The sequence below is a fragment of the Meles meles genome, chromosome 20 (genome assembly GCF_922984935.1).
Source record: "Meles meles chromosome 20, mMelMel3.1 paternal haplotype, whole genome shotgun sequence".
NCBI lineage: Eukaryota > Metazoa > Chordata > Mammalia > Carnivora > Mustelidae > Meles > Meles meles.
Window position 1 is genome coordinate 35,077,668 of NC_060085.1, and position 6,000 is coordinate 35,083,667.

Consider the following 6,000-nt stretch of genomic DNA (forward strand, 5'->3'; position numbering starts at 1 on the left):
TTTGGGTATCCAAAGTTGGGTGTAGAAGTGAATTAGGGGCGACATTTCCAGAAGAATTCCTTTGCCCCAACAGAAGTCTTACGCATGAGGGCTTTTCTCTCCTACTCTAATACAATAACAAAAATGCTTGGGGCTGAAAGTTCACTACCTATTGTTACAGAAAACAAAGTTAGGGTACTAAGGAAGATAGGCTCATCTTTTCTTCTCATCCAGACATTTCTCGACTGATATAAATCAGTTTATTTGCACTGGGTTTGAGACCAGACATTTGAGCCTTATGTGTATAAGAGGCAAGTCACAATATCTCCACTCTGAATAATTCATGGTATTTGTAACGGCTCTTTTAAGCCTTTCTGTTAAACTTGAAGATTAACTTTTCCGTTTTTTTCTTCCTCAATCAAAGCTTACTTCGATTCAACTTTGAACAATCCCTCAAGCCGGACTATTCAACTATTTGATTTAGTATTTTCGGGACTGGGAAGCAGGTTGCTGCTGGTTCTTAGGTCCGTGATATTATTCAATGCCTTCGTAAATGATGAATAGGTTCAAAGCCTAGAAGGCTATTTTCTAATTTCTCAAGGGTCTCTTTACCACCTCATTTTCTTTTCATCAAATGTTATTTACTGAGTTACTCCAATCAACTGCTTGGGTATTGTAGCTTGCTGTGATTCTACAGATAATAAATGTCAGTATGGGGAGGGTGAGAGATCCGAGTCTTGAATTTAATAATATTGTTTGTTTGAAATTGGCTTCACTTTCATCACACTGAGTCTCAGAGGGGGCGAGACCTTTACGCGGCCATCTTGATAAGATCCCTGGGGTCCCTGTTGGTGTCTCTAGGATTTGCCATGTGGCAAGAGAAGAAAAGATTTCAAAGATCTGAGAAGCAAATAATATGTCTTGAAAATCATATTATATTCTATGTTTTACAGGCACAGGAGGCATATTAATGTACAGCGTATCAAAGGCAGGGGAACAAAGATGTTAAATTAATATGTCACATGGAGCCTAGCAAAAAAGAATCCTCTCTCCTCGGAAGGTAGGAAGATTAAAGCAGGAAGTCACAGAGGGCAAATACGTGGAAGACAGTCATAGTAGCCCCTTCCTCACCATAATAACCACTGCACTCAAACCAAGCACTTTCGTGCTGAGCTCAGACATAGCTCAGAATCCTTCTTGACACAGTCTGGCAGGAAGCCACTGCTGATCCCGAGCTGCCATGCCAAGGAGAATTCTAGCTCTTCCTGTGCTCTAAGTTCTGTCCAAACGCAGGATGAGTTATAGGCCAATCCAAGAGGCTGCCTTAGACATATTCCCTATTAAATACTGTGTCAAAATAATCTAACAAAATGGTGGTAATGGTAGTGTGTGTGTGTGTGTGTGTGTGTTGGCGGGGGGGGGGGGGGTGTCCATATCATTATTTCAGGATGAGTAGCGTGCCTGGGCTCCTGCTATTGTGAGTTTTTCGTGCCAGCTTAGTGCCAGTATTTTTATCTCATTAATAGCTAGTTTTCTGCACTGTCAACGGGTCTACTTGATTAATAGCTATTTTACCTCTTTAACAACAGGCTCCTATCTGCTTCGAGGCTTCCGGCCAAGATCTCTGTATTGGCTCCCCTGACTTTTTGCAGAGGTGTCCTTGACCTTTATACTCCCCAGGGCTTCCACATTTTAACCCCTACTTTCCATCTCAAGTTTTTTTTGAATCTAAAAATGAGAAGAGTAGTTTCTATTTCCCTGCGTGAACTGCAAGCAAACAAGAGGCACTACATTTTACTATTTTATACTCTAAAAAAAAAAAAAAGAAGGAAAGTTACGTGCTTTTCTATTTTGTCGAGCTCTGATGCCTCTTCATCCACATGTTTATCTCCAACTTTGACTTTCACCATGACATTTCATGACAGTTATATATAATCTTATGTGAAATATTAGTCGCTTCAATTCTGTTAGGTCCTGTCCTCATAAAAAAGGTTTCTAGCTCTTTGGCAGTTGAGACAGGGGCTAGACAGTATCCTTATCATCCTTCTGACTAGTGGTTTTTGGAATCTATGAAAAGCCAACTGAGAGGAGACTACAACTTATTTCACACTACTGCTCGAAGATATCTTATTATTCAAGTGAATAATATCAGATGTCAATCTCACTCAAAGAGGGGTGCAACAGAGACACATACACATTACCTTCAGCCCTATGGGCTTCTTCTACTGTCCCCTGCTAATGAAGGAGTACACCAGTTTGTCTACGGTCAACTTGGCTATGCTACCAGCCTTCAAAGATCTCCTCTATTTTATAGAGGAGATGTCAGGGGCTACACCCTGAATCTCCACCTTCATGTCAGTCTGGATTAGAGTACACCCTCAAGAAGCACATGGATAAGATCTGGAAGATGAAAGAAAAGGAGAGGCCTTGATTCCATGAGGCAGCTGTAGCCAGACATGTGGTCAGAGATGTTTTGCAGCAGCTTCCTGGTGAGCTCATACAAAATCCACACTTCATTCCTGTAGAGGGAGCTGGTAGGAAATTCCCAGAGATGTGAGAATTCCAACAGGGTCTATGAGCTCTATAGGACTACCTACTTCAAGGCTCTTGCCTGATTTCTGGGTGTGCCATCCCCAATCTTTACTTCACCAGAACTTCTGACATTTGAATACGCTCACAACTCCTATCTTAAATGCATCACAGCTGACATAGAGGGTAGCACCTCTCTCTGTCTGAACCCTTCCTGATATAATAAGTACACAAATAAAGGAATGAATGCCTAGAATATGCATTATAGATAATTCATCACACTATGAGAGTAATTAAAACACAAACATTTGCTGCTGAATGAATACTCGTGTTTTGCATATTTCCCATTACTCCCTTATAGTTGGTTGAGACCATGTGACTAATCCTGGCCATGAGGCTCCTCTATAAACAGAGAGTATGGATTATTTCAGGGCCAAGGCACTCAAGAGTTTCTTGTGCCCCCTGCACACTCAACTACCCTTCCACAGAACTCTCATGTTATGAGGGCATGGCTACATAATGGTAGCACTTCCAGGAGCCTGAGTCTCTGAATGCAGAGCTGTCCCACTGAGGTATACTGAACATGTAACATGACCAAGAAATAAACCTTCGTTGTGTGAAAATGACCAAAATTCTGTTTAAATTTGTTACTGCAGCTGACCCAAGCCTAGCCTGACTATTTCACAGGCCTAAGACCCACTTCTTAAGGTATAATAGTGGCTATTCCCTAATTTCAAAGCCACAAATATATTTTCTTTTCTTTTTTTTTTAAAATGGTACAGCTACTTTGTAAGACAAGCTGGCATATTCTTACCAAGCTCAAAGTAGTCTTTTTTTTTTTTAAGATTTTATTTATTTATTTATTTGACAGCGAGAGAGAGAAATCACAAGTAGGCAGAGAGGCAGGCAGAGAGAGAGAGAGAGGGAAGCAGGCTCCCTGCCGAGCAGAGAGCCCGATGTGGGACTCGATCCCAGGACCCTGAGATCATGACCTGAGCCGAAGGCAGAGGCTTAACCCACTGAGCCACCCAGGCGCCCCACAAATATATCTAAGTGAAAATGTACTATGGTATAATTTTAAAAAATCTTGTTGACTTTGTCAAATTCATACCAAGGTAAGTTAAAAAAAAGTAAAGACGAAATGAGACTGCTGGGGAAAGATATATTCACAGACACACATACGTATATGTAAAGCTCTCAATTTTTAAGAACTACAAAGTAAGTAATTGCATAATCGGATAATTTTTATTTTATAAAAATATAATTCAAGATGAAAATAGTAATTCCAAACAAAATATTCTCCTTTAATAGTAAGAAATATGCAAACTGAAATAAGGTATCACTTTAAAGCTATGAGATTATCAGCTAAATGATCTGCTTTAAAAGATAATTCCTCAGGTTTGCTCAATCATAGGAAAATTTGTTTACCCAAAGTTCTAAAGTGGTGGTATAAACATGTTTTTGGAAAATAACTTGGTTAAAAAAATGTGATATAAACATAGTCCTACTCTTTGCCCTAATAATTTTATTCTTATGAATAATTGAAAAATGGAGGAAAGACATATGTATGAATAAGCCTGTTGTCAACGTTGTATATAATAATGTAAAAATCAAAATACCAATGAACATATTTAGAAAACTGTGTTGTGTTAACATGATATGACATTACTTAGCTATTAAAAAGCAAATGTAAAGCAGATTCTCATACTTGACCATGCATCAGAATCACACGTTGCTGGTTCCCCGGTTTTGGATTTAGTAGGTCTGGGGTGAAAGCTGAGAACTTGCATTTCTAACAAGTACTCAGGTGATGCTGGTCCAAGGACCATACTCTGAGGATCCCTGAGAAAAGGACTGCCAAGTATAAGGCAATATTTCTCATATACTCTTTTTTTTTAAGATTTTATTTATTTGACAGAGATCACAAGTAGGCAGAGAGGCAGGCAGAGAGTGGGGAAGGGAAGCAGTCTCCCCGCCGCACAGAGCCTGAAGCGGGGCTTGATCCTAGGACACTGGAATCATGACCTGAACTGAAGGCAGAGGCTTTAACCCACTGAGCCACCCAGGCGCCCCTCTCATATACTCTTAAGCCTCAGTAATGCAAAAGGATGTTTTAGAGAAATAGTGATTAAGAGCACAAGAGGAGAAATTGGCCACCCTCGATGGAATTCCAGCTCTGAGAGTAGGTCCTATGTGGGACTAATGTTCAGTCCTACAAACTCTCAAGGTGCTCTAAAAATGCTTTGAGAAGAACTGACTAGCGAAATATACAGAGCAAACTGCAAGATAGAAATTATTACTGGGGGTGCCTGGGTGGCTCAGTGGATTAAGCCGCTGCCTTCGGCTCAGGTCATGATCTCGGGGTCCTGGGATCGAGTCCTGCATTGGGCTCTCTGCTCCGCGGGGAGCCTGCTTCCTCCTCTCTCTCTGCCTGCCTCTCTGCCTACTTGTGATCTCTCTCTCTGTCAAATAAATAAATAAAATCTTTAAAAAAAAAAAGAAATTATTACTTAAGTGCCTAAAAAACCCAAAACATGAGCTTAGCAATCGATCAACAGTCAACTCTTAATTACCTACAGACTTATTTAAAGATGAGTGTGAACTGAAATATATTCGATGTGGTGCAGAGAGGGGCCTCTAGAAGTAAGGAAACTGGCATTTTTGGTCAATAATATTTATACAGCAATCCCAATCAGTCAAACATTTATCAGTGACAAAAGGAGAGTCCTGTGTCACTTCCATCCCACGGCCACCCCACGGCCATCCACCCACCCATCTCCCACCTGTTGGTATTGGCTATACTTTATTTCATGTAGAATCTACTCTCTCCACAAGAGAAGCCACAAACGGCTTCTTTTCAAAGAAAAGAAAAGAAAAAAAAATCCGAACTCTGTAAGTACAAAGACCACACACTGGTTTGCCTGGGTCAGACTGGGTTTTAACCTGTTGTCTCGGATCCGCTGTCAGCTACAACCCCTTCAGTCAAAAGTGTCTTCATTTGGACAGGACAGATAAGGATAAGGCTGCCAGATTAAATATAAAAATACCAAATATTGCATGAGATGTAGTTACACTAAAGTTTTTTTATCCTTTATCTGAAATTCAAGTTTAACAGTTTCTTCTATTTTTATTTGCTAAAACTGATACCCTTATTAGCCCCAAGCAAGGGGCCCGAAGGTTATGCCCCTTCCTGCTACTCTGTCGTCACTGCTTCTCCTCCTCTGTGCCCCATTGGCCCACACTGTTCCTTGTATGCCTTGGACATCCACACTCACTCCCTCTTCTGGACCCTGCACCTGCCCTATGACCTTCCTGGATCACTCACCTTCTTATGTTCACAGACTCCTGATCAACCAGGTTTCAGGACATGTTAGTTCATTCAGAAAGACCTTCCAGATAAGGGAAAGAAGCTCCATACTTTCCTCTCTCCTATTACTATAGAAAACAGGAGCATTTGTTTTCACAGCTCTCTTTCTCTCCCCATTAAGATAG